Source organism: Nothoprocta perdicaria, unplaced genomic scaffold, assembly GCF_003342845.1.
Source record: "Nothoprocta perdicaria isolate Ctin4 unplaced genomic scaffold, notPer1 scaffold_28, whole genome shotgun sequence".
NCBI lineage: Eukaryota > Metazoa > Chordata > Aves > Tinamiformes > Tinamidae > Nothoprocta > Nothoprocta perdicaria.
In genome coordinates, this window is record NW_020455510.1 from 3,666,166 (window position 1) to 3,674,664 (window position 8,499).

At 36.9% G+C, this 8,499-nt stretch overlaps 1 long non-coding RNA gene across 1 annotated transcript; it reads left to right on the plus strand.

Annotated features, from left to right (window-relative positions):
- Window positions 1-332: 332 nt before the first annotated feature.
- LOC112948857 lies at window positions 333-6,792 on the plus strand. Its single transcript, XR_003249711.1, has 5 exons — window positions 333-876; window positions 2,077-2,182; window positions 3,710-3,776; window positions 5,284-5,459; window positions 6,704-6,792. It is a non-coding gene; the product is annotated as an uncharacterized LOC112948857 (long non-coding RNA).
- Window positions 6,793-8,499: the final 1,707 nt, after the last annotated feature.

Genomic DNA, 8,499 nt, shown 5'->3' on the forward strand with positions numbered 1-8,499 from the left:
AATCAAGTACTTTGGTTTACATTAAACCTGTGAGCTTTTAATGAGAGGAGAAAAAAAAGTAGCAAATAATTTGTTTACTGTTTATGATTGATGATATTTCAACAAAGATGTTACCTACAGTGAATTGAATCAAACTCGCTTAGATAATTGATTGGGTTACCATGACTGTACCTTTCATTTCAACATAACACGAACTAGTCACCTCCTTGTAAAAGGCTAACTAGGCTATCTACTTTGGCTTTTCCTTGGATATATGAAGTAAATTGAAATCTGTCGGTAAAATAAAAACATGTGAAGAAAAAATATTTGTGGGTATACAGAGGAATGAAGGTCAAAACCTTTCATGAGAGAAGAATGAGCCACTTGTGTAGCGGAGCTGCATCCAGACTTCACCTTTCTTCCTCCCTTCATCTACTGAGCACTTCAAAAGCTTGCAGCCCTTTTCTGAACGTGCTCAACAGGTAACATCTGCAAATAATGTGGGCATTTTGGAAAAAAACAGCCATGGTTCTTTGTTGAGTGCTAACTGCAAAGCATTCCCAATGAGGATTATGGCTCATCAAGACAGTGCCAGCAGCTTTCTGGGTGGTTAAGCCTTCAATTTTAATTGAACTGCCTTTAGCTGCTGATAAAATCTGCCTTTTTAAAGAAGTAAACTGCATGGTTTCTGTAGCATGTTAAATTCAAGTTGAGTTTCCACTCAGCATAATTACATGGACTTAGCATCTAATTGATTTAGTTGAAATGTATATTTTATTCATCAAAGTGTAAGAAAACCTAATTCCTTTATGTGCAATATCCTTATTTTTCTTTTTCCTTTTGCAGTATTTAATATGTGAGGAATAAGACAGGAGAAGAATTCTCTTGAAACAGAAGGTGCTTCAAACTTTCCTTCAAACATAGGGAAAGTTTAAGGAGTTATTATCACTCTTATACAGCATCCAGGAAAGTGTGTGCTTTAAAATACTCAGGAAAGCATAATTTTAAAACAGCTAAATAGCATGACAGTCTCTAAAGAAAGGGAGTTATTCCACTGTAAGAAACACCTAAAGCAGTTTTAATTTGAAGTATTTATTGGAAGAATGGAAACAGTATATTCTTGAAATCTTATGAATTATGAGTATTTATACTCATTTCTGTATAGAGAGTATTAATGAAATAACTTATAAATTGAAATAACTAATGAATAAAGTGGTATAGGGTACCTTTTAACTTTTCAGGTTATTTCTAAAATTCGCAAGATATCATAGGGACTTGCCACAATTGCATGTGGTGGTGGTAATGTTAAGAATTCAGTCTATCAAGCACAACTTGTGCTTTAAAGTAACTCCTCAGATAATTTTGCGTAATACCCATAAAGTGGTCCTCAGGGTGGAAATAAGCTAAAAGATGTGGCCTGCTTTCTGTCTTCATCACTGTGCAGGCATGTGAGGCAACCCCGTAGTCTGCCAGATACGTTGAAGTTCACTGGTCTAAGGGGTATTTAGCACAGGGAAAAGGTAGTTCTTGATCTTCACTTGCATAATATTGATAGAGAACAAAAAAAGTAAGATTGTTAAGACATGCAGGAGCAAAAGCTATTCTGAAAAACAATTCTGCAGATTATGCATGTTCTTTATCAAAATAATTTCAGAAATCCAATGGATCTATCCGAAATAGTTACTGGTTAAATGTATGACTGGTGATCCAACTTCCAGCAATCTGTTGCAATCGTCTCAGGACATAAATGTTTAGTGGAGGTACCCGCAAGTCAATCTGAATGCATATGACTAGGATATAAGAGGGGTTTGTTTGTTGGTTTGTTTTCAGAATTACAATATGCTTTCAAAGTTCTTATTTTAGATAACAGAGTATCTGCCACTCAGGATTATCCCAGCATAAGGAGATCTGAGTTGCATTTAGTGCTTTTATGACACTAGAGGAACTCAGAGTCAACGTTTCTGTTGTAATAGTAAATGATGAGCATAACAAAACATTGACATGATCAGACAATATGGTTAAAGATTTCTCAACTTCTTCCTGACTTTCTTTTTTGTTATTGTTCCATCTGCCCCCCCCCTTTTTTTTTGCTAACAGTGAAGCTAGATGTTAATGAGGAAAAAAAGGCCCGCATCTGTTAGACTATGAAGAAAAGGTCAATTACCTTCAAATAGGAAAAGAAGACTTACCAATCAATTTTCAGGTAAACCTTGCAAATCTAACACTGTGGCAGAGGAATGAATTTTTATTACTTGATCAGATAGTTCAGATTCCTGTTCATTCCTGGTAGAGACCTCTTTTATATCATTTATAAAACTTTATCACAGCTATGAAAATAAGATTAGATTTAATAAATCAGATCTTCAGGAGTTAAATCTCTAAACTTCAAGGATATGATCAAACCTAACGCATCTATTCTGATAAATTGTGTGTTCCTTATAACTTGTATGAAATTTTTACTTTTCTTATCCCTTTCCTCGGACAAGTGAGATTTTCTTCGAAAATAATTAAAGAAGTTATTTGAGAAACATTTTAAAAATATACCAGTTGTGAGTAGATATCATAGGCTGGTTTGAGTATACAGGCACATTTGTTCAAATTACTTAAAAATTAAGATGGATCACTGCATAGTTGGTGTCCCCTGAACTCTTCTGTGCAGTCATCAGTTCTTAGGCAGCTAGTTGCTGTTCTTGTGCATGTATGCAAAGCAACTTTAAGCATATATTCAGTTTGCCTCAGTAAATATTGATGAATTCTGTGTTCTGAATTAGGTGATCTAAATTTATTCTAGAGTTTTCAAAATTAAATAGTGGTACTAAGAGATGGGAAAATTAGGACGTAAGTATTTGTGGTAGTTGAGCACGTGTATCTGCCTGAGGTACAGTTGACAGATTCTTCCGGAGGAGACTAGTGAGACGGTCAGAATTTGGAGCCCCTGGGGATCCACTCTATTTATTGTACACACAGCCTAAAGACATCAGTCTCTTAAATTAGATTTTTCAATTTGGTATGTAAAATGAGGTAGTAAACATATCTGCTTAAAATTCCTTTTCAAAGACCTATCTTGCAAATCATACCTAGTGTTTTCTAGTTGATTGTAATCGTTTAAATAGTCTATTCTAAAATAATTTGTCTTCTGGAAATGTTCCGGAACTTTTCTAACCCTTTTCCCTACTGTTTGAAAATGTATACCAAAGGAGAACATATCTAAGAGTTAAGAATGAGTATTAGAATAAACAGGATACACATTGCCATATTTTGCGATGTTCAGATATATCTACTTACAGTTGATTTTTGATCACAGACTATTTTCCACTTTTAGCCCAATACTCTTGATGTAATTAAAAAAAAAAAATTACCAGAATGCTGGAAAGTAGTAGAGAAATAACCTAATTGATTTTACGCATTAAGAAAAAAATTCTGATATACTTCAGTGCAAATTTTAGCATAAGCTTAATAAAAGCCTTTTGAAAAAGATATATATGGAAGTTACGGTTCTTAAGCTTTTGTTACTTAGTATGATTTAAGCAGCCATAAATCAATAGGCTAGAAATGTTGTGTTTTAATTTAAGCAATTTTGATCTTGGTGGTTTAGATTTTGGTAAAAGTTTAGAGGGCATATTAGAAAAAAGCAATCACAAGGGAATAAATAAGTTCTTGAAAGTTACTTTGATTCTTAACACATTAGATCTTGTCACTGAAAGGATTAGAGGAGATTTTTCTTTCTTAGCAGGAAAAATAAGTTAAACCTGACGCCTGCAGCATTCTGTGCCGTAGATAGCAGCCAGTGGACAGTGGTAAGTCTTTGATTTTTCATACTGTAAGATAATTGGAGTTGGTGTGGTTATTCTAATGTAACTGAAAGCAGATTTGTCTGTTTAAAAATCATGTATAACAGTAGTTTCTATAAAAGGATTTTCTGTAATTAAATGATTTGGATTATTCCAGAAGCTTGGAATAGCACCTCCAGCACCTCCTGACCCAGAGGTGCTAGGAAATTTGGCGTCTCCTTTTAGAAAACTGGTAGTCTCCTACTCTATTTAAAAAGTCTCCTAATAAAGATGTGGGTAGAACTTCAGAGTCTGTTATTGCCATGAGGAAGAGGTAGTGAAGAACTTGGACACACATACACACACTCACTCCAAGGTCTTCTCCACGTATTGGACATCTATAATAATAACTGGCTTACATCAGTTAACCAAAAATAGGCAAGAGAATGGCTTCCACCAAAATGCAAATATAGGCATGTATATATGTCTGCAATATGTCAGCTAGACTTCTTTCTGATTCTAAAAACAGAGCTATTTCCAGCTTTTCTTATGCTACATAAGACAAACTGATTTTGTTTGCTAAAAACTGAATTATCTCTCTGTTATGTCTTAGTTACATGATTACTTCCAGTGAAAATTAATTTGGCATGCATGCAACAGTTATTTCGTTATGATACGTGTACTTTATACATTTTCTTTTGAGACGGAGCCTTGCAAAGCTTAGGTTATAATGCATTAGAAATGCCACAGCAAATTAGAGAAGAATCCTGTATATTTCCAAATTTATTGAAATCCCCTACTGATTTCAGGAATGTTGATTCTGGCTCGACAGGCAAAGTATACTATATATATATACATATATATAGTAAAAGTAAAAAGAAGTGATAGAATGACAGAAGGCATGAGCAACAAGTATCTAGGCCTGCCTCCAGAAAGGTTTCCAGAGAAATCAGTCCATACTGTGTAAAGCAGATGCTTATGTCTTTAGAGAATGGAGTCTTGAAACTCAAGTCATGAGTTAAAAAATTTGGATAGCTCCATAACTTCCCAGTTAGTACCAGCCTACATCTCAAAATCCCTGAAGTGCAGTGATTAATGCAGGAGCAGTGTGAAAATCCAAGGGTCAGTGCAGCCAGGAAGCAAGGTGTTCCACATAATTTGTTGGAGTTTAATACAACATGTGCTTTTACACTATTGACTACTTTGAGAACTCATGCAAAACTTTGAATGCAGAGGCAAGCCCCATGCCAGATGAGCACATGGCTTCTTTTCTCTTAAATGGATCATTTTAATGGTTTAAGTATCAAGTTTAAGCAGAGCTTGAACCTTTTTCATCATTCAGGCTACTCTGATACAGTGTCTGAGTCTTCAGCTCTGTAAATGTATATAAAAAGCCTTATGCTGTCATGTTTATATGTTTTTGTCATGCTTGTACATCTATAACAGAAATTCTTAATTTTAGTTGGTATTTAGAGCAGCCTGAATTCTAAGCTGCTACTAAAACTTGTCTCTGATCATACTTGTGACTTCTAAGAAAAAAGAAAAGAAACTCAAGCTGTTGGCTGGAGTCCTGGGTACCTACCAGAAGCTGGTAAACTGAACTGATTCCTCGTGATATTCTGTCTGCTTCCTTTGGAAACTTGGGCAATGCTGCCTAACTGGCAGAGATGACTTCCTACCGCTCCCTTGGGTGCTCTGCCCCATTTGCAGGTGAGTTGTGCTGGTGAAGCGCAGCGAGCTTTAACTGTGAGTTTCTGTCTCTTTGCAAACAACTTCCAAAGCACGGACCTGCATTTGCTGTGCTGAGAGAAAAAAAAAAACAATTCTTGTGCTTTCTGATGGGAGATTTCATGAGAATCCAGTGTGCGATCTGAACCGCTCACTTTTGCAATATTTATTGCATTTGCTTGAGGAAAGCCTTAAAGTGTACAAGGCTGCCCTGTATGTACACTTCTTTTCTTTTTTGACTTGTTAGGTATATTTTTTAATTCCCTGACAGGTTTATTGTAGTTGTTCCCAAATAGATAAATATGGTTCCTCTAATAGATAGGTACATAGTCCGGGGAACTATGTAATTCACTGGAGAGGTTGGCACTTCAGTGTATTGTGGAAGTGCAGAGGACAGAGGGCACAGCTCATGTAAGCAGGTAAGTAGGAGCTCTGCTGGCCTATGAATAAATATCTCATAGTTTAACATCTCTTCTGGTGAAGGGGCTGTCATCTTGTTGTCCAGTGGACAGTTTTTTTCTTTTTTTCTGTATCTCAGTCAATGGTTGCGCTAAAGCTTCCATGGTAAAGGATTCACTTTTACTCCTTAGCTCGTTTGCATACAGTGAAGAATGCAGCAATTATATTTATTTTCACAGTCTTACTTGCGGAGCAGAGAAGCTGGAGATGCAGATAGACTGGAGCTATTGATTGTGGATTGATTATATTCATACATCAAATGCAGAAGTGGCTTACTTCCAAGTGGTTGTGCCCTTTGTTGTGGCATTGTTTTTGTTCTTGGAAAAGGAAGCATCTGGTAGTGACGTGAGCCATTCCTTAAAAATAGTACTTTTGAGGTTAGGGATGTGGCCTTATGACAGTCAGCAATGCGAAAAAAAATCCTTGTGCTTCTGACCTGAAGCACTGATGAGGCGGCAGGGAGCCTGGATGAATTTTCTCCCTTTATGTGGTGCTTAGGCACTCTGTTTTCTTAATTAATGTGTTTTCTCTCTCTTCTTTCTCTGCCTATTTTAGGCAACAGAAATAGTCTGTGATCTGTTTGTATTCTGTGAGTGTTCCCCGTTGAGTGAAGCATGGTCTGCTCTTTTATTTACAATACCTAAAAAAGTGAATATACATTTTTATTCGTTTGCATTGTTAAAGTTGTCAGAATTGATGTCTTTCTCAGATCACTCTGCACTTGGTGTAATGAGACCTTTTTCTCTCTCTCTCTTTTTGCCTTTTAGGAACACCAGCCAAGATGACTGACTGTGGGCAAATGACAGCACCATTCCACGCAAATCCTTTGTAAATCAGGCTACCAGGGAGGAAGCCTTCTTGCGGAAGAGAGAGGCAAGTCCATCCCTGGATGTTCTTGTCAGGAAATGCAGACTTTGATTCTCGCTTTTTGTATAACCTGCAACAAGTAATTTCTTTACACTTGAGTATAAATTGAGACCAATTCTTTCCCTTTTTTGTGACAGTATCAGGTTGTTATGCAGAGGGTCAGTCCTAATATGAAAATAAACGTATCTTAAATTTGTGGACCATCCCAGCCCATTCCAAGTTGGAAGGGTTTAATTAAATCTCTGAGGATATCTTACTTGATGCAAACTGAAGATTTCATCCATATGTCTTCATTGAAAGGTCCTCTGTAGTTCAGCCTATGCAAGAATATTGGGTTTTACATAGTGGAGATGATGTGAAGTCTTGAAGGAATCTGTAAATATTACTTATTAATGGCCTCTATTAATAGAAAGGAAAGAAGCCAGTATTAAATTTTTCAGATTGGCAATGCATTCCAAATTGAAGTAAATTTGATTTGGCTGGCTGTACGTAAATGAAATGGATCAGCATCGCTGCTGCTCTGATGGTTCCCCCTGCTTTGCTTTGGTGGCACATTGCAGAGCTTGAACATAAAATTTATATGAAACTTTAGTACACTGTATTAAAAAAAAAGTAACACTCGGAGTGGAAGAGAAGAATGAAATTGAACACCGATATATGTGCTGGCTACTCAATTAGTTGACTATATTGTAACTTGACCATATCCCAACATGTAAAATGATTTCATTTTAGTTTTTGTCCTGTGTTGCTGGGTGACCCATTTATTTCTGTCCCACATTCATGCTGAGATAGTTAATATTAAATGGAGAGGGAGATGAGCCACAGTCTCCAGAAGAATATTTCACTGTTCTCCAAGGATTTTTTGTCCTTGTCACATATTCCACAGCTTCTGTACATGGCTGAGCTATTCTTGCTTGGCTGTGGTCAGATGAGGAAATTTGTTTTGGCCCATGCCATTTAGGCTTTTAAGAGAAAAAGCCTAAGGGGAAGATTTTAATCAATAACCCCCTACACCCCTGCATATCAATCAAATGCTTTCAGTACAGCCAAAAATGGGTTTGTGCAGCTGTGAAACACACTGGTGTTTTGCAAAGGACAGGCCAGCTCAGAGGTAGTTGCTGTGGCACAGCCTGTAGTGGATGGAAAGTCTCTTCAGCACCATGAGTTTGGAGCCCTGCCTTGGTCACAGGCTGCAGAGACTTCTGCAGCTTTTTTGCCTGTCACCCTTTTAGCAATCTCAGGGCAATGGGTGTTATTTCAAAATCTGGTATAACAACATGTTTATCTTTGAAGATGAATGCCATTCAGCAGCGTGTTGAGTTTCAGGTTTAAGTTAATGCTATTACGCATGTAGGGTACCTCTTTATTTATATTTTTTATGTTCTCTATTGTTCCTTTATGTTTGATCAGTCTGCCTGGCTTCAGTCCCCAAAAGCTATGGGGAATGACAGAGTAACAGATATCACTTACTTCACAAAATTGTGCTGGCTTTTTAGTACCACAGGCTACTGATACTGCAGACATCAGGGCATTAAGGGTGAATGATGAAAGGATGAATGCACTCAATTTTCATCAAGTAGTGGATTGTGTTGGCATGAGGTGCTCAGTGCTCTAGCTTTAGGATATCAATGTTAGCATCTTCTTGCTCCATATATTCTAACTCCAGGCATCTTGTCTGTAGGCAGATGTTGGCATC